Raw genomic sequence first — 21,019 nt, 5'->3', positions numbered from 1 at the left:
TCCAGGAACCAAGAGAGCCAGCCCATCCAGATCCTGGGTCTTCAGGGTCCTCTCTTGGCTCTGCCTTGTAGGTGTGACAGTTACCGAAGCCTCAGTGGGGGTGGTCCTTCCAGATCAAAGCTGGAACGGCTACCCACTACACTATGGGGCAACATTAGATAGACAGTGAATCTACCCTCTCTAAGAAGCACTGCCATGGGAATGCTTGTGAACATGACTGATCTGGTGAACAGGGGAACAGCTGGGTACACAAAGGGGCTCCACTTGTGTCAGGGTAGTAGCCATGGACTGTTTGTTAGCCATGGGCTGTAAGTTAATTAAGATGTAAAAAATCAGTTCCGTAGTCGTATTGGTCACTGTTTCGAGTATATTGGATGGCACGGGTGTATAGACATGTGCTGGTCATGCTGATGTCTGATGAATGTGTGTATTTACACACCAGAAGTAAGAAGTCTTCTGTTGCTGGGCATCATGACTCACACCTTTAATATCCCAGCACTCAGGAGGCAGAGACAGGCAAATCTCTGTGAATTCAAGGACAGCCTGGTCTATGTAGTGAATTCCAGGACAGCCAGGACTAAATAAAGAAATCCTGTTTTTTGGGGGAAAAAAAAGAAGAAAAAAGGAATTCTTCTGTTGCATGTTTATACTGTAGACATAGGCATTGCTTCCCTATACTGAACACATGCTCCATCGGTGCCAACGATTACAACATAAGCCTAATTTAGCCATCTCAGTTTAGCCTCGCTCTTCTTTGTAGATGGAGAGCTCAAGATGCCCAGAAGTTTTATCATTGTATCATGTCATAGTTAGCTTTCTATTGTGTGATAGAATACCATAACTAAAGGCAACTTGGGTAGGAAAGGGTTTATTTCTTTTACGGTTCCACATTACAATTCATCAAAGGAAATCACGGCAGGAACTCCAGGCAGGAACCTGGAGGTAGGGAATGAAGCAGGACCATGGAAGATTGTTGCTTACTGGTTTGCTCAGCCTGCTTTCTTACACACCCTAGGACTACCTGCTTATGGCTAACCCCTTCCAGATCAATTACTGATTAAGAAAATGTCCCATAGGCTTGCCTACAGGAAAGTCTTATGGAGGCATTCTCTCAACCGTGCTTCATTCTTCTCAATAACTCCATCTTGTGTCAAGTTGACCACAAAGCCAACCAGGCTACCTAATACAATAGTTTGCTGTGGGGCCATATGAAGAGTTCCAATGTCCATTCAGAGCACTATCATTCCATGTACATCAGTTCCACAAATGTGTCAGGCACTCTGCTGGGAGCTGGAGGGGAACTAACGAGTACAGTGGCCTCTGATATCAGATAGTTCAAAAGCAAACAGGCTGTTTAGACAGAGGAGTTAATAATTACAATCATATGAGGGATTACCGATACGCCATGGCCCAGAGCCAGTGAAAGATCTTTACAGAATATTTTCCAGTGTGTGTGTGTATGTTGTAGCCATTCTGTAGAGGAAGTCATCGGACAGCTTTCGGGAGTCTGTTCTCCCCTTCCACCATGTATATTGAAGCATTTGAACTCAGGTCCTCAGGGTTGTTGGCAGGTGTCTTTGTCTGCTGAGCTATCTCTGGCTGCATTGAGATCTTAGTGGAAATCATGCCATAGACAGATTTGTGATTCATTAAACCCACTCTTGGTTCTGTACATTTCTGTACAGTGCACTCTGGGAGGCCTTACAGATAATTGCTGTGTTTACCCAAAGAGAAACAGTGAAAGCTAAAACCGAGGTCACTGCAGTGGAGTTAGGAGAAGACAGACAACAGGAAATGATAAAATTGACTAGTGTGGTGATTAAGTGTGGGAGCCGAGGGTTAAGGCTGGGATGAAGGTAACTCTCACTGTTCACCTTTGGTACTTGAATGTTTGGTCTTATCACAGGAAGTGAGATATGTAGTAAAGTAAGTGTGTGTGTGTGTGTGTGTGTGTGTGTGTGTGTGTGTGTGTGTGTGTGTATGTGTACTTTTCTAGGTACATTACATGTTGAAAAACAAGACAATAACTTTATTAAATTCGGCCCATAAAATGTCCAGTAAGTAATCTTATTTGCCACATTAAAAAAGACTTCTAGTAAATAATGAGACATTTCAAGGATACAATTAAAAAAAGTTGAAAACAAAATCCCTCTCAGATCCTGAAACTGACAGGGTAACTCACCCTATAGTATAAATTGATATTTAGCCATCATCTTTTAAGCAGGGTATATTGAACTGGGACATATTTTCCCACTTTTGATATCGTTAAAACGTGGAAAAAGATTTCCTAGCATGCTTTTCCATTCGTGATATGTGGGATTATGTTAGCATTTCTTTGTGATGACATACCAAGACCAAGACCTCTAAAGGGGGAGGGATTTATTTTGCTCCTAATTAGAGAGGTTTTAGCCCACCATGATACAGAGGGTGTGGTGGGGCAGCATAATGTAACTGACATCATGGTAACTAGGAAGTGGGCAGGGAGTAAATACTAGCAAGTCTTCTCATTTGTTCCATCTGGACCCTCCGTTTATTAAATGATGTCATCCACCATGAAGGCAGATCCCTCCCACCAGTTAACTCCCTCTAGAAACACCTCTACAGAGACAACCAGAACTCTGCTCTGCTAATATCTTAAGCATCAGTCAACCCTGCCAAGGCTAATTATTCCAGGATGATCTTGAATATGGCTTCTGGAGAATGTAATGCTAAAAAAGGATTCATTCCCCTATATTGTATTGCTTTTATGCTGTGCTGGTTTATGTCTCTGTCCTGGCCTCTAGTTCAGTACAGATAGTTCAATAACCTGATCTTAGATTAGAGAGCTAGTGATTTTGGTTATCTTTCAAAAGATAAAATCAGTTGCTTTATTAACTGTACATTGGCATTTAAAACAGTTAAGCTGTGCTTTCTTTTAACATTTATATATACATATATATGTGTATATGTATATATACATATATATATATATACATATAATACATAGACTTATTTTTATTTTGAGACAGAGTCTTACTCTCTATCCCTGGCTGGCCTGGAGCTCACTATGTAGACTAGGCTGGCCTGGTCATGAACTCACAGAGAACCTCCTGCCTCTGCCTCCTGAGTACTGGGATAAAGGTGTTTACCGTCATGCCCAGCCAAAGATTTATTTACTTATTTCATGTGTAGGAGTGTTTCGCCTGCATGTATGCCTGCGCATCACTTGCATTCTTGCTGCCTTTGGAGGCCAGAAAAGGATGCCAGACCCCTTGGAACTGGAGTTATGGATAGTTGTGAGCCACCACGTAGATGGCGGGTATCGAACTTGGGTCATCTGATAGAGCAACTGGTGCTCTCAACCACCTAGTCATCTTTCCAGCCCCACCTGTGTTTTCTGTAAGCTCTTAATTGTCATACCTAATGCAGGAAGTGATGTCACAAGTTGAAGTATAAAACCCATCATGATGGTGCAGTTTCTAATTTAGGGTAAGCAAGCTCCCTTTTCTAACACGAAAAAAAAAATGTTTTGCTGGTAGCAAATTGAATCACGGATGTTGTATTATTAAAACCAGGAATGATTGATGGAGGTAAGTTAGGGGACTCAGTCTTGTTTCCTGGATTGACAGCTGCTGTGTCTGTCTGTTGGAAAAGAGGTTGTAAGCACCTTGGCTTTAGTAGATCTGTCCAAGCATAGACCAGCATGACCAAAGGCTATCATGTGTATGAAGTGCAGTGGAACCTGGTTATTTCTGGGGCACGTTAGCTCATCTTGAGCTATTTGAAAGGCGAGAGCTGTGTAAAATTCGTGAAACCATTTTGGTTTCGGAGTCATTAATTTATGGCACATTCTCATTTTGATAAAGGAGACTGTGTTTCATCTGATTATTTTTTTCTGTTTCTCAAATTTTCTTTAGTGTTTATTATATATATAAACAAAACAAAAAACACTGAAATTTGGTGAAACGAGGCTCACCCCGTATTTAGTTTGCTCCTTGGCCTCACACCCTGTACAATGCTAACCTGTGAGTTGTTTGGTGGAGCCCTGTAACAGGGATGAAAGCAGAGATGGAGGAGCAGGCGCGTTTCTTCAGCTAGGGGCACCAGCGAACATCTCCACTTAGATTCTGTAAAGTAGGCCACATGTTGTTGACATGTATGCACAGGAGGGAAGCTCGAGCCCTCTGTGACATCTTTGAACTAAAAATAATGTTTCACCTGTATTTATAGCCCCGCTATCATACTTGAGGAAAGTGGTGGAGAACTTTGCAGCAGAGGAAGATGTTGTCTTAGCTGTTTTGGAGAAGTCAGACCCTTCTAAATGCAAGCCCAGAATAGGCTGTCAAAGTTACAGCCTTGTTGCTAAGAGCTTTTTTGCTAGTTGTGTAGGCAGGGGAGTCAGTAACATCAGGTACCGGAGAGAAACTGCATCACAGACCCATACTCTATGGCTGATCATTGGCATGGGAGCAACGGAAATCTTCCCATTATTAGGAAGGAATTATTAAGGCCAACAGGGAGGGCATAGCAAGTGAGGTGTTCAAATTCCGAAGCTAACTTTTAGCCTCCGTCCTAGCCAGTTTCCTTCACTGTCCACCGTGGTGACACATTTGCTTACAGGAAACTTGGACGGGAACATTTTTAGATATTCAAATAGAAAATATGCCAAAATCCAGCCTTTGCTGATCTGAAAGTTCTGTGAAGGACCCGTTCTGTCGGGTAGCAAGCTGTGCATATGTTTGCGTGGGAGGGAGAAAGAACAGATGACTTGAAAACTATTAAAATTGTGGCACATGTACAAAGTTATTTTCCTCCTCATAAAATAATAATAATAAAAAAAATTAGCCCAACAACCCAGGCTTTCAGTCTCCATTAATGTCTTGTCACTGGCTCGGTTAAGATATTTGCATGCCTTACTACATGCATGCACCCATTTGTTTTACAGTGATAGTGCTTCTGCGTTATTAATTTTAATTACCATGTGATATTCCACATGTAGCAGGTGTCTGTAACACACACCGTAATTATTTCTATAAATGATCCAACCACTTCTGAAAAAATAAAATTATAACCGCAAAGACAGTGGGCAAAAGGTCAGTTTCTTTGGTGCACCTTGTAATTAAGCTTTATTCCTCTTAGAAACATGCTTTTAAAAGACAAAAGACCCGTAAGTGCCGTGTGTTTTATTTTCCTAACATTGATTGAGAAAGCCACCAAGGCTGTGTTTCTCTGGACTGCTGGAGTCCAATGTCTTGGGGTGAGTTGTCAGCAGGGATCGTCCTTTGAAGGCTGTTTGTGCCTTAGCCGGTTGGTGTGGTTTGATGTTGGTAAAGTTATGCTAAAATTTACTAAACAGCTTGTGCTGGTGGGAACATAGTTAAACCAAGCACTCCTGGCTGTGTCTGTTGAACTTACAGCACTTCAGCCACTTACTGTGGCACGTTGACTTCAGGTCTGTTGTAAGAAAGTCTAAATGTAGGCTGTTGAATAATCCCTTTGAGGGCCCTGTGACTATTTTTATGCCTGGATATGCGTCATCAGTGGGTATTTTCTCTGGTGACTCGCTTACATCAGGTCTCCTTCCATACATTCTAGCAGCGAGTGACTTATGATTGATGGGAACCACGGCTGTTGTTTAGCTTTATCTGTGACCTCAGCGAATGGACAACAGGAATTTCCAGGCTGTTAAATTCCCTGCATGCCTGAAGACAGGGGCTCACACGGTGTTGATCAAGGCAGGTAGCGAGGGACATCACTCACCAGTGATGACGGGGGAGGGACAGGAGGAGAAAGGGGAGGGAGAAGCCGGGGAAGGGAGGGGAATTCCTTTTGTGAACAGCAGCAGTCCTGGCTCAGCTAGTCCCTCAGCCCTCCTCCGTGGCTGCCTGTGGGGAAAGGTGCATTTCCGGGACCTGAGAAAGTGGATAGTTAGAACCCTGCTGTGGGCAGCGGGTGGTAACTCTCGGATGGGTAGAGCGGCATGGGGTTCTTTTAAATTACTTGAGGGGTTACTTTTCAAATCTGCCGGATTGATCCATGAGCAACTGGATTATTTTTTATCAGGAGTAAGTGCAGAGGTTTTCAATTTTAAGATGTTCAGCAGGCACAGTGATAGGAATTTTGTGTTGTGTTTAGACTGACGATATTTGGCTATCCATCTGGCACTATTATTTTTTTTTTTACCTGCATTTTATTTTCACAAGCTATGGAAAGGAGAGCTGTGCCTTTGAGTTTCTGTATGGAAGTGATTATAACTAACGCAGAGAAATGTTTTTTCATTAGCTTCCTTTCCCACTTTTTTTTTCCCCCTTTCACACGTGTGTAGGATTACTGTAGAGAGATTGGCCCCGACATCTAAGCAGCTGTCTATGCAGCTCTGTCTGTCCGTCCGTCTGTCTCCCACCGCTTCTTTCCTCCGCTCGCTCTATCTTATCTTCCTCTCCTTATCATTTCCTCATGCTGCTTGTTTGCAAAAGTGATTACTGACTTCCCGTCGAGTGAAGGGAGGCGGAGCTTGAGCAGGTGGGTGGGTGAGGGATCACATGTGGGTCAGGGCACTCTGTGTATGGTGATCTTTATAGTCATTATTTTGGTTCCTTTAAATGACAACTAAACAGAATTAAAACGCTCCGTTTACTGGAATGCCATTATAACATTTACTCATTTAAGGTAGAATTAGTTTTCTGGTCCTTTAAGATGATTTTCATTATGAAAAGAAATTACTGGCTTTGCTTACCAATTTTATTACCCCCAACCACCCAAATAAGGACATTTTCTCTTAATGTAGCATTACCAGTATTACTGCAACAACTTTCTTGATGGTTTGCCTCTTAGGAACCAAATTAGGAGATAATCCCAGACTCTAGTACCCTGAGAAAGATGTGTGGGGTGCAGAAACCACCCTGGAAGTATTTTGTTCATAGCTCTTTTGCTTCATCCTGTTCCATGAAGTGGGCATGGGACATTTTGTAACTATTTTTGTCACTTCCTTTCAAATGAGCTCTCCTCATGGTAAAAATCTATCACCTGTCAAGTCATATTGTTTCAGTTCTCGACATTTAAAATTCAAATGACAGAGGGAGAAAGAACACGAGAGAAATGAGTGTCACTGTAAACCTCACCTACAACAACACTTTTCTTTCCTTTTGAGAACTCGCTCCTTGGATAAGCAGGATGACTCACAGCGAGCAATTTATCACCTGAAATTTGTGAGATATTGAAATCCCGAGCTATGAGTTTTGAGTCATTGGTAATATAATGAATTAAGCTTCCATAATGCATCTGTTTAGAAGGAGGAAATCATTAAGACATGGGTGAGACCCATTGTTCGTTGATTTCGCTGTAGTGTGTCCCCCAGTGAAAGTATGTGGAAGGATGCACTTGGGGGCTTGCTGAGACACTTCCATTCTCCTTTGCTCTGTGTGGTGGAGGATGTTATGAGAAGGTATACAATGCTTCTCCCTTTCTTTAAAATGAATGTAGGCTTTTATGTGCAGGAGTGTGAGGGCAGAGTCAAACACGGAGGAGGATTATGTAGTCTTCATTTAAAAAATATATTTCACCGAGGATTATAATTTGTGTGGGAGAGAAATAGCTGCTTGTCCCTTGATTGCATTGTGCTTATTCCATAGAAGAGCCATTTGCGTTTAGGCAGGATAGCCTCACTTTGGTAATCTGATGACTGCCTCTGTGTGGAGAAGAGAATATAATTTGGAGGCCGCATGCTGATGGGTAAGAGTAATTGTTCTCTGCTTGGCAGAGCTTAGCATGGAATCTGCTTTGGCATTTTTATAGCTACATATGCAAATCTATCCTTCCACCCCAGCCCCCTTCCTCTCTCCCATGTATGATGATTTCTGTAATCCTCAGTATTGTGAAACTCTAAAGGTATAAGATATGCATTTGATGTGCAGACCTAAGGTAGAGCAAGATATTGGCTGCAAATGGCCTTTCTGCTAAAGTGGATCCTGTACCGTGAGTGAATTTCACTGTATGCTTGGTTTCTATGGAGATACTTTTATTGCTTGTAGATGATTAGTCTGAGTAGGGGGTAAATGACTGTTATATCAACTTGGGTCGGAGATGGGGGTTCCTGGTTGGTGTGTGCTCTTTGCTGAAGGTGAAGTTCAGGGGAAGAATGCCAGGGGGTTCTATGTTCAGCCCATGCTTGCCCCTTGTCCCCAAAAGCAATCCATTGACTAAGCTTCCCATTGTTTGTACAAAACCATGAGAACACTAATAACAGCCTACAACACTGAGGTGATATAAGAACTTTTTTTCTTAAATAAGGGTGCTTGACTCTTGTGACGCTTATGGATAAGCAGAAACCCCTCAAAAGCACCTACAGTTAAGGTGATAATGCCTATCATCAGAAAACGGACGTGCCAGACAAATCAGAAGGCCGGCTTAAGATGGAGCTCACGTGGGAGGGGGCGGGTCATATTTTATTTGGCCAATGGTGCCTCCTCTTTCCTGGGCCATTAGCAAGTTCAGTAGAAAGATTCTTTAGCTTTGCGAATTCTCCTTGGTGATTTAAGACGCTTTGCACTTCACCTCAGTCATTGCACAGATGCGGACCAGGAGGTATTGTAGACAGATGGACTCTGTGTCTGAAATTGCCCATTCTATGCACAGTGGTTAAGGGGCAGGCCCGCTCCCAGGTTCTTAACTGTGAGGGTTGAGGAATTGAAAAGCTCTCACCTCATATATCTGATATCACCAATGAGTGTGCAGAGTCCTCCTGTGACCCCGATCATGGTAACAAGCTAGTAATTGGTTAAGGCCACGTCTGTGACCCTGTGTGCACTACCTTAATCACCCCATGACAAGGATTGGCAGAGGCCTCCCAATGACTGATGTTTAGATATACCAGGAAGTACTCAGATTTCTACAACAAGATGTCATCATTTAAGCCAGCAAGGTTTGAAATTCCTGCCCAGTGATGACTTTGGGCAAATGCTTTCACAGGACAGAGAAGGTTAGAAGGTACGTAAGAGGAGAGCATCACTGGGCAGATGGAGTAGACAGGGGAGGGTGCACTTTTAATGGAAATAGTATTTTGTAGTCTTTGTCAGTTGGGCAAAGAGGAATTGTGTGTAACTGAAAAAACCCTTGGGTCTAACTGTTCTGAGATTTGAAAGGGGGGTTCCAGAGCTGGTGCTGGGGCTCAAGGAATTTCACCAAAGGCATTCTTCTAAGTTCACTGAAGTTTGATGACACGACAATCAGGTGCCTTAAAAAACATTAAGACAAATACAAGGACTCACCTCTCATCCAGTGTGGAGGAGATTCTTGCCACATCTCAGGCCAAGTGGCCGTGACTCTCTTCACTTACCTCACAGTTCATTGGCTGTGGAATGCCATGCAAAACTTGCCCTTTCTAAGCCTTTATTTTCCTTAACTGATTAAAATTTCCTGACATGTAGATTTACAGATATTTAAATAACGAATTGCCCACAAATGTCTCATTTTCCTATAAAATCGTAGCCAGACTCCTGGGTGAAGTGGGTAAGGCCTTATCATCCAGTTGGTTTCCTGTGTTGTTTAGATTAGGTTTTGCGCATAGAGAGGTATTCATAAAGCCACATGGCATAGTCCAGTAAAGGATTTATCTTCCTCCTGAGGGAATCAACTTAAGAAAGGCTGCTAATATATAGTGCCAGCTGTGAAAAGAGTTCTGAGGACTTCAAGTCCAAGACACCAGATGAAACGCCTGCTCTTAAGAAACCTCAGTCTAGCAGAGGGAAAAACAGGCGACCACCTCACACTTGGCTGAAACAGGTGCCTAGGACCCAAAGTCAAGTTCAAGAAAGGAAGGTGAAGGGAATTCTGAAATGACTGTGGAGCAAGAGCTTCTCCGTCCAGAGTGGGGTATGGGCATGGGATGGGAATTTGAGCTTTGCCTTGGCATTCGACTCGGGGAAGGCTTGAGGTAGACTTTACTAGGTGTAAAGATTTAGTCCATGCGTGAGAGCCACTCCAGTAACCGGGGGCAAAGTCTCGCCCAGTGCAGACCAGCTTTTCCCATCTGTAACGAACAGCTGACGCAAAGTTTTCACTTTTCCGTGGAAAGCCTGCCCCAGAGGAAGAGCTCAGGACACCTTTACAGCGGTGAAGTTCGCAGGCCCCAGAGAACCTGCACCTTGAAAGGCCAGTCCCGCTCCCCGGGAGAAGAGAAGCGTCTTTGTCACTAATGTAGGACACATTGGTGACTGTCTCTGGTGGCAGAGGCTTGCCTGATAGTCCCACTTGAGGCTCAGCTGTCCCCGCTGGGACGCTTGGGTTCCTCTCTGACCTTCGTCCCGTCCCTTCTCTGCGGGCTCTTTTTGGGGGTCAGGGTAAAGCCTCGCCTCTCAGAGCGGGGTGCAAGCTGTGGGATTCTTGTTGTAGGGGGAGTTAGATTTTCTGGGAACACTTACTGGAAAACTTTGTGACGTTGTCCTCTTGTGTGTTGGTGGGAACGCCTCTCTGTTGGAAAGAGCAAATAGAATATGAAAACGGAGCTTGGAATCCTGGGAAAATGTCCCATCCTAAGGTTGGGAAGGGACAATTGAATACCCAGGTGGGGGAGGGGTGGAAGCCAAAGAGAAGGCAGCAATGGAGTGGGTAGGTTAGAGAATTCTCAAATCTTATCAGGTATGTTTATTCACAGTACACCACCGAGGGTGTTCTGTGCTCATCCCTGGATAGAGCAGTGACCCAGACATAGTCGCTTTCCTCAGAGTTCATTGGAAGTCAGGGATCAAGGCCCCTGTGAGGATTACAACATCACCCAGGCAAACAGAAAGGATGTGAGGTCAGCCTAGTTTGGAGAAGAGCATGGGCGTGCCCCTCAGAGAAACGAGATTGTGAAAGACGGAGGAGGGAGCTCTGAGATGTCCAACCATGACAGCTGCGCAGAGAGAGCCCACGTCAGTTGGTCCAGGATGTTGGGCAAGAGATGAGAATTTAACGTGAGAAGAAAGAATACTTGAGTAGCTGTGAAGAAGCGGAAGACATGGAGGAATCTGGTGTTTGTTAGGTTGGCTTTTGAATCTGAGACAGAGGAAAAGAAGGCTCAAGAAGATGATGGGGTTAAATATGGACTGTTGGTGGAGGGCTCCAGAGGTCAGGTGATGAGGGTTATTGTAGCAGCAGCTCATGGAATATCTCTGGTTTATCCCTATTTCTTATGCTGGGTATCCGTGTTCTTTCTTGGAAAAAACAAACCCTACTGTCTATTTCAGTTGATTCAAATCAGACTGTTCCTGACTCGCCTGCAAGGATCCTCTTAACCTGCTATTTTAAGTAGATTAATGTGAAGGTTCGTAGCCTTCACTGCCTACCTGTTGCCTACAAATTAAAGACCTACGTCTTCATAAAAATTTAGAAATCGCCATTTTCAGAGGTAGGCCTTTAGAATTTGTCAAGGAGTATTTAACAAATAGTCTTGATAAATTCTTACAGAGACCATCTGATAGATGGGCTAGATCTTGCTCTCTCCTCTCTCTCTCACTTTATAACTGCTATAATAGAGGATCAGACAAGTTAAATAAGTTAAATAACGTAGCTAGCTAGTGCCTCACCGTGCAGGAGAGGCAGATCCAATAATAGATACCAGGTCTTCTGAGGTCAAGTTCAAGGTATTTGCCGCACCGTGGCCTCAGCTTCCCTGGGAGCTCTATCTCTGTTCTGAGCCTAGACTTTTTTGAATTAGGATGCTGAGATGCTGTGTCTTTGGTTCCAGCAGCACTGCGGGAAAGGCTTTCTGCATCCCTGCGGTACCTTTTCTGTCCCTGCTCAGAAGTTGTCATCTAGGGCTGTCGGCTCAGACATGTTCCCCAGCCAATTTTTCCCTTAGATTGGGAAAAGCCTATTTCCTGCCTGGACATCTGGGGAGGCACAGAAAACACTGTGTCCTTCCCTGATGTCATCCCCAGCATCCGCTTGTCTCATTTGGAACACAGCGAGTGCTTTTACCTGCCTGCACATTGGTTTTTGGCCATGGGCAAGACCAGCTTTTCTCCCTAAACTCTTCAGGGAGGTGTGCCAGGAAATCAGGCATGGCCTCTAGAGGAAATCTAGGTCTCAATAGTAGTTTCAGAACGTATGCCCAGTTGTGCGGCTGATGGACATTATGCGTGGTACCCAGATAGGAGTAGTTTGGGGAAGTATTGCATATGGAAGGTGTAGAGCCACGCTTTGAAACACATGTTAGAATCGGGAACATGTGTTAGCAGTGCAATGATCCATACATCTGTGTTAACATGATCCTGCAACACACTCTGTTTCTCTCAGTTTCTCATCCCATGGAAGCTAAAGTCATTTGGATTTTGACAGGGTCTCTTTGGAGACAGTTTACTGCCTCAGAAGTTTAAATGATTTAAAAAAAAAATGCCCAACAATTATTTGCAGTATCAAGAATTTCTTCTAGTGAAGGGAATATGTGCATGGGAATGACATGGCATACTTTAAGAGGGCTACACTGCCTTAGTCTACAATAATTCCCCCACCCCCAGATCTTGGCATTGGTTTAGATACGTGATTCACATCCATTGGTGGCGGGTGGGTTTCAATGACCAAGAGGTACATCTTTGCAATGACAGATGCTGAGGTAGGGCAGTCTTCACATCTTTAAAAGCCCATTCTGTAATTCTTATACCTTTCTGTCCCCTTGGGACGATTCTTTCCCCCCTGGGACCAATTGCACAGTTCTCCAAGAGGCTGAGGAACAGGTTTCTTAATATTTCTTGTGCTTTCAAGTGTTGAAATTAAAGGATGCATAAATATTTGGAGATTGGATCCAAGAGTCTCAACTACTAAACTGGATGTTTTTCTCTCATGTAACCAAGGTGTCATGATTCACAATGCTTTGAAATGAGATACAAATTATATTTTGATAGAAAGGCCTTTTAAAGAGGCAGTAGTCCTGTGTAAATTTCAAAACTACTGAAATAGGATTTAAATTCTGAAATTTTTAGCTGTACATCATTTCACTTGTAGATAATTGTAAACATTCACCAGATATAATACTAGATATATTGATCTAGGTATTCAAAATAATTTATCCACTGGGCCTCATTAAGATAATTATAATTAATTATAATAATTACTAACACTAATGAGTGATATTATTAATGGGATGAATAAGGCATTTTGGATAGAAGACTAGACATATGCCTTGTGAGCTTATTAACACATACATGGCACAGTCAATTGAAAGATGAATAGGACATTATTAATAGAAGCCTGCTCAAAACATATAACAGTAAAGAATAGGAAAGAGACCAAGTGGACACTTTGGTGGATAACATTGTGCCTTCTTTAAAAGAGACCTCATGTGGCATAGCCCAAGATAGAATCCTTCAGAAGTACCCAGCCTTTTTATTTCACCATTCTTTCCCCCCTTACTTTTGGGATGGCTTCAGGTATTTGAAACCATTTTGACTCTCTCTGGCCTTGTAGCCATAAATTCCTTGGGTCTGTCTGCTTGGCCCTCCAAATTCCAGACAAATCTCTCTCACCTCTGGTGCCACAGCCGCTCAGACCCAAGTAAACACACAGATTATTTACAAACTGTACAGCCTATGGCAGGCTTCTTGCTAGCCAGCTATTATAATTTAACCCATTTCTATTCATCTATAGGTTGCCATGTGGCTGTGGCATTGCTGGATGACTGACATCTTGCTGCTCCTTTGGTGGCGGCAGCTGGTGTCTCTCTAGACTTTGTCTTTCTCCTCCCTTTTCTCTCCTTGGATTTCCTGCCTGCCTCTAAGCTGCCTCGCCATAGGCCAAAGCAACTTATTTATTTATTAACCAATGGGAGCAACATATATTCACAGCGTACAGAAAGACGTCCCCCTAGCAGGGCCTTGTGCTTTTTCAGAGCTCTTTGGTGTCCTGTTCATCATTCTCATCCTAGTTCAGCCTCACTTCAGGGTAGCTGAACATCTGCTCCTCTTCTAGTTCAAACTGATCTTGTTCACTACTGTTTGATCAATTTTACAGCTCTCTATTGCATTCGTTCTTCCCACTCAGAGTTCTTGAGATCTTTCTTGTTCGAGGAGTAGGGGACAACTTAGACTCACCGAATCAGCACAGGAGGTAGAAGGCAGAGGCCTGTATTCCCATTCCCATGGCCTCTTATTTGCCTTGTTCTTCCAAATGCCTCTCATTTGCATGGTATCACTGTCATGGGTTTCTCGCTCACCATCTTGACCAAAGTCAGAGTTTGTTGTTGTTTTCGCCTTTTAACTCTATGCATTGGTGTAGCTGCCCGCCATGATAAAAGCTCCCTTCTCTTAGCTTCCATGACACTCATGAGGCTTTTCTCCCACCTGCCTCCTTGGTCTCCTTCCTACCCTTGCCTTAAGCGTTGCAGTCGCCTAGGGTTCCGTCCCCTTATTTGCCCAACTCTCCTAGCAGATGCCAAGGAAGCCTGTGGTTTCAGGTATCATCAAGTTGCTAACTGTCAAGGCTTTATCTCTATGAATAGATTTTCTTGTGAGTTCTCAACCTGTAATACTTGCTGAATAGGAGCCGTTAGGCAGACAGAAGGGAATGGCTGGTGTCCCTCTGTTCAGCTCTGCTCCCCACAAAACAGTTCAAAAACTCCTTTCTAGTAAGTAGAATATTGACACATACCAACCATGCTCAAGATACAATTTCAGTGTAACTACAAATTTGTTCTTTTTTTTTAATGCCTGTGTGTGTGAGAGAAAGAGGGAGGGAGGGAGGGAGAAGAGAAAGAGAGAGAGAGAGAGAGAGAGAGAGAGAGAGAGAGAGAGAGAGAGAAGAGAGAACTCCTACTTGTGTGATTGAGTGTATATGTCCACATACATGTGGAGACCAGACAGCTTCAGTTAGTACAATCAGGAGCTCCATCCATCTCTTTAGAGAAAGATTCTTCCAGTGACCTGGACCTCACCAATCAGGCTAGATTGGCTGGCTGCCCAGCTCCTGGGATTTGCCTATTTCTGTCCCCACATCACTAGGATTACAGCAGTGTACCACCACGTTCTGGCCTTTTTATGTAGGTTCTGGGGCTCAGGCTTGGCCCCTCATCCTTAAAAAGACAAGCACTTTGCTGACAGCTATCTCCAAGCCGAGAATTCATTCTTGAGTCTGCTCCTTTCTTATAACCCACGTTAAGTCTTTCTGGATCATTATACAAAAAGAAATGCCGCACGGTGGAGCTTCTCACTATCTGTTCTGCTACAGCTTCTGTCATAGCCACCATTTAGTGGCATAGTCTGTTCCAAAAGAAGTTAACTGTCTTTCTTGACTGTATTCCATGAAGTAACCTGGCTGAAAAATTGATGTAATTTTTTCCTATGCTAAAATCTCCCAATAGACTATTTTTACCCTTTGAATAAAATCCAGGCTCTTCCCCATGGCTATGGGTCTGTGTTTCTCAGGGCCCATAGCTTTCCTGCCCTATACCCTACTAGGCTCTCGCCATATGGCTTCTTTCTGTTCCTTCAGTTTGCTAAGTTTGTTCCTGCTTTGGTTTTACAGTGAACTGTTTTTCTTTGATGCAAGGCTCTTCACTTTCATCTGCCCAGGCACAGTGTCTCCTTTTGAACATCTCGAATGCTGTTTTATATAGGCCATTTGTGACTCGAGTTTGAACAGACAGATGCTGCTGTCCTCAGTTCACCCTTAAAATTTTTCATTGTGTATAGTATATGTATGTAGCGCTACATGAGGGCTTTTCATGCAGATATATATTACACATTGAGTGTCTTCTCCACCCTTTACCTCCCCCTCCACTCCATTGTGCTCTTTGCTTCCCTGCATAGTTTCATTTCTGCTTTCATGTCATGTATATTCATATATATATATATATATATATATATATATATATCATGTATATCTCATGAAATCTCATGTATATATTTAAAATCTAGGAATCATATGTGAGGGGAACACGGTATTGTTTCCTTTTGGAGATGGGCTAAAGTCACTTAATACAATTATCCACTTGCCTGCAAACAACTTTGTTCTTTGTGGCTGAAAATTATTCTGTTGTGTATGTATAAGCCATTGGCATTATGTATTCCTCTGTTGCAGTGTACCAAGGTTGGTTCCACAACTTAGCTATTGTGACCAGCACAGCAGTAAACATTGATGTGCAGGGATCTCTGATATGTCATCTTGGAGTCCTTTGGGTGAATACTGAGGAGGGGTAGAGCAGGGCCATCATTGGTAGATCCACTTTTAGATTTTTTTTTTTTTGAGGAACCTTCATACTGATTTCCATAGTGACAGGACCAGATCACAGTCCCACCACTTGGCTCATCTTTTATCTCGTTCTTTGCTTTATAGAGGTGACCAGATCTGTTCGTGTGTGTGTGTGTGTGTGTGTGTGTGTGTGTGTGTGTGTGTGTGTGTGTGTGTGTCTTCCCACTGTGAACTGCCCAGGTTCCTGACCTGTTGTGATTATGGCCTGTATCTCAGGACTCAGCCAAGAGCAGAGTGGAGACTGGGCACTTCCAGATCCTTCTTGTCTCCTTCACCTCCTTGTGCCTGCTCTCCTTATCCAAGGCAGAGGTGTTAGACAGGTTAACGCGGTGACCCCAGACACTGAAATTCCTACCTCATCTCCAAGTCCCCGACCTGTCCGGTTGACCATAGTTCCTATAAATGGACTGTGTTTATTCAGGTTTGCAGGCCCGGGGCTCACCCTTCCGGAGTGTCCTTCCTCTTCTCTTCTCTTGGCCACATTTCCCAGCTGAGTCTCTCTTCCTCTCCAGCTTGGTCTTCTTTTCGTCAGCCTAACCTCAGACTTTGCATCGTCCTGTCTCAGTCTCCAGAGAGGCAGGATTATAGGACGGCGCCAGCTCGCTCAGCTTCTCCTTTTCTCCTGAAAGCTGTTTTCACTCTCATCCTTTTCTGAGAGGCCTTGAAGCACGGACTGCAGCTCAGTCAGATCCCTTTCGGATGTCCACAGTCGCTCCGAGGGTGTCAGCATCCAGGACTCCGTGGAGGCTCTATGATTGGATGACAAGCCCATGCTTTCACCCGAAACATGGATTTCAGAGCACTAAGAATGTGCAACTACTAAGAAAGTAGTTGATATGGAACAAACTTTTAAAAGCAGTATTCAAAACAAGTATATCTTTAAGAAGCCTGAACTGGAGAAAAAAAATCTGAAAATGGAAATTTAGATAGATTATGATACAGTATTTTGTAAAGATTTGTGAATGAGAGGCTGGAGAGTTGGCTCAGCGGTTAAGAGATCTTGCTGCTTTTACAGAGGACCAAGGTTCAATTCCCAGGACCCACATGGTGGCACACGATGGTCTATAACTCCAGTTCCGGGGGATCCAGTGTCCTCTTCTGGCCTCTGTAGGCACTAGACATGCATGTGGTACACTAACTTACGCACAGGCAAAATATCCATACACATTAAAAAAAATAATACGATAACAAAATTATTTTAAAAATAATTTGAAACCTATGAAAGCTTTTACTATAAATTTTGATTTTTGTATCAAGGGTGGAAAGGGAGATAGACATTATTTCCCCAATTAACTCGGGTCAGAGCTCTAGTTGGGCTTTTAATTTGGTTCACTCTGTTCAGGTATTTGGAATGTGGGGAAGCTCTATGAAAATATCCCGCCTACACGCTTTGAATATCCTCTTCCTGCTTATCTTCAGAACAGCTTGCTTCTTTTAATAGCGAGTGGCTGAGTGCAGGGGAACCGTGCGTAGTGGGTGAATGTAAGTACAGTGTGTCCTCCTCTCCCCAGCTGAAGGCACAGGCTCTGCTCAGGGCTCCGTGAGAGACTGAGCTCTGCTTTCTGTTTGATCTTGGTCCGGCTTCCAGAACTCTGTGGTTCAGAAGGATGCTCTCCATTCCTCTGAGACCCTTAGGAGAGTTCCTGGTCAGCACTGAAATATTCAGGAAGTGGAAAACACCTCGTGGACTCATTTTTATGTAGATGGTGATTTATTATTGTCCTTTAGAAACTTTGCTGTAAGTCCCTCTGGGCCTGGGTAGGAAGAGCAGGAGCTGAGGAGTCACAGGCTTGTTTGGTCAGTTACGAGAACCCAGTGCTATGAGATCTGGCCTAAGTCAGCGAACATAAATGGCATATTTCTCCCCTTCCTGAATGGCTGGAAAATGTTTGCTTTGAGTTGGGAGTAACCACACACCCCTTTCCCCAAAGATAACTCTTTTCAAATATTTCAAGCAAATGTAAGAAAGAAAAAAAAATGTGATAGCAGAAGAGATACCCAGCTACTGTCAGTGTCGACAATGGCCCACCCCAGAAGGTGCTGTTTCATGTGACTGGTTTCTTTTGCATTAGTGGTCCTGTGGATCAAACCCAGAGCCTTGTACACACCAGATGAGTGTTGTACTCCAGTGCCATGTCCTCCGCCTCACCCCTTTTGAGGGCATCCATTTATTGTAGAAAAAAAAATAGGGGTAAAGGAAATACTTCTGTAAATATCTTGCTTGGATTTGGAGCAGACGGCTTTCCAAAAAAATTGAAGAAAATAGATGTAAAAGATTTCTAGAAGGTTCCATGATGTAGTGTGGCAACTTGTGGAGTTCTTGTTAGGTTCCCTGCCAGGTATTGATGCCAGGGCACTCTGTTCCATGTTCCCATGAAGTGTCCTCTGCTGGGTCCCAGCTGTATGAAAATGCATGTGTTGTTTAATACTTTAGAATTGCCACTGTAATTTCTTTCCATAAAAGAGATTTTTTTTTTGGTATGGAACTAAGGGACATTTCTTGGTGTGTGTGTGTGTGTGTGTGTGTGTGTGTGTGTGTGTGTGTGTGTGTGTGTGTGTGAGCAACACATCTTGGTTGCTCTTGTGACCCTGTTAAGGCCTCCTGGAAAATTAACACCTGTATAGATTGGGACTGGACCTCAAGAATATAGGGATATAGGATAGTGGATTGTGGCTCAATCTAAAAGGTGTGTGTGTGGGGAAACACTGGGGTAATAACTGAAAATTGTGTACTGGGAATCACTAAGAAACCAAGTGGTTATGAAATCTTCCTTTAACCTTCAATCTTGGTCACAAAAGGGCTAACTAATTGGGTTGAGGCGAAGTGGTAACCATTTAATTAGTGCCTCTCCATGTAGGTTAATATATAATACATAATAATATATAATATATCTCCCTAGCTTTGTTCAGGTAGGAGCCTTTGCACTTTTTTGTCTTTAGGTAATGATTTGAATGCCATTTAAATGAGGATGGACTCTGATATTATCTTCCTGGTGAGCTCACTGGCTTCTCACCCACCAGATATAATAAACCCAACTATTTGCTCATGCAGAAAAAGATGAATCAATTCTTATTTTTATATTGAAATCACTTCCTACTGTGCATTTTGATTAGTTATTTCTTTTCTTCTCCCCCCCCTCTTTCTTTCTCTCCCTCTCTTTCTTTCTCTCCTTTTTCTTGCTAGCAGCTGTCTGGCTTAACTTTTGTTTTTAGTTGGTCATAACTATTCAGGGAAAATTGTTCCTTTATGGAAACGCTTTCAAAGCCTCATTGTCTTAGACGTCGTACTCAGGTTCAGGAAAACTTGATCAAAAGCAGATTAATTACTAAGCTATCAGTGAATAATTAACCATTGACTTGTTCCCAAGTTATGTACTCACTGGGTTAGAAATGATTTCCCAAACTCCTGAAGATAGGGAGGTTATTCCTGGTTTCACTGTGTCCCCATTGTTAACGACTTGTAGCGTGGGAGCCGTCAGCTGATTCCCACACACTGGTCCAGCCACTCAATCAAACCACTTCCTGGGGTTTTCTCCTATAGTGGCAGTGATTCAGAGGACACCACAGTCACTTCTGAGGACTTCTCCCTTCGGGTTACTCCGGGTCTGAATGACAGGGGCCTGTTGGGTTCAGGAGGAGCATTTTATTGCCCGCCATTCAATCTGTGGTCCTTCTTGGTTACAGCACAGCTGAATTTTGAGTTGCTTGTTTGTGTACTTTCAACTCTAGCTGTAAAATGCATTTATTTAGGTCTGACATGGTGGTGCATGGCAGAGCACGTCTTTCATTGCAGAGCTCAGTAGGCAGAGGCAGGCAGATCTCAGAGTTCCAGGCAGTTTGATTTGAGATGAAGTTAGTTACAGGCCAGCCAGAGCTGAATAGCGAGACCTTGAATTATTTTTTAAAAAGATACTTATATGAAATTTGTTATATGCTAACAGTCTAAGAACCTAATTGTTATCTACTAGTCAGTCATTACTTTGCCTGAGTCTCAACTGTATGCAAAGTTCCTCTGAATCTGGTAGACACAGGCAAAGAGAGGCGCCATGGCTGGCTGCAAGGGCCAGTAGAGATGTGGAGATGAGTGATAAAGATGGCGGGGGGCCAGATAGGGTGTTAATGTGAACATATGTCTCCTACTATTATAAATATGTATTTTAGTGATTGATTTTTAGCTTCTGTTTATTTAGTATGTTCCTTAAGGGTTATTTTTACAATTTGATTTGTAATATATAAAGATACAGATAGTATTTATTTATAAAGCTTTCATTTTATCCCATTATCTTCCTTAGAAGAAAATATTTGAAAAATAGTTTGGGTTTACAAGATATATATATGTTGGTTTCTGGTCCTTCAGAATGTACAGAACTGCATTTTTTGGCTATAAAATAAGCAAGTAAGGTCCTGGTTCATTGCCTTATTTTTTAAATTGTATTTTTTAATAAATAAATTGTGTGTTTGTCTGTGTAGATGTATGTGTGTGTGTGTGTGTGTGTGTGTGTGTGTGTGTGTGTGTGTGTGTGGTTAGTGTGTGCATGTGCATTTGTGGAAATCAGAGGACAGGGTGCCAGAGTTGGTTCTCTCCTTCATGTGGATCTGGGGATCGAACTCAGGTCATCGGGTTTGGCAGCAAGCGCCATTACCTGCTGAATCACCACCCCAGCCCACGTCATCAGTTTTCCTAGCACTCAGTGGCTTGGGATTTCCTTCTCCTTTGTTCATGGCTGGATGCTACACTCTTTGATAGTGAGATGATACTGAAATAGTGTATGTGAAAGCTTTGTGTGAGCTGGGAGGGATCATGAGAAAAGAAATGAGT

General features: G+C 43.1%; 1 protein-coding gene across 17 annotated transcripts in view; it reads left to right on the top strand.

The window, feature by feature from the left end:
- Hivep2 (HIVEP zinc finger 2) overlaps window positions 1-21,019 on the top strand; it is a 192,543-nt gene that overhangs the window by 55,074 nt on the left and 116,450 nt on the right. The window contains exon 1 of one of the 17 annotated variants that reach the window (XM_076552716.1): window positions 3,905-5,714. The exons of the other annotated variants lie outside the window; for them this stretch is intronic. The gene's annotated coding sequence lies outside the window, so the exon portion shown is untranslated. Of the gene's footprint in view, window positions 1-3,904; window positions 5,715-21,019 lie in introns of those variants that run through there. 17 annotated transcript variants of the gene reach the window in all.

Source organism: Peromyscus maniculatus, chromosome 16 (assembly GCF_049852395.1).
Source record: "Peromyscus maniculatus bairdii isolate BWxNUB_F1_BW_parent chromosome 16, HU_Pman_BW_mat_3.1, whole genome shotgun sequence".
NCBI classification, from domain to species: Eukaryota; Metazoa; Chordata; class Mammalia; order Rodentia; family Cricetidae; genus Peromyscus; species Peromyscus maniculatus.
The sequence above is the reverse complement of the archived record's forward strand: the minus strand, read 5'-3'. Positions and strand labels throughout refer to the sequence as shown.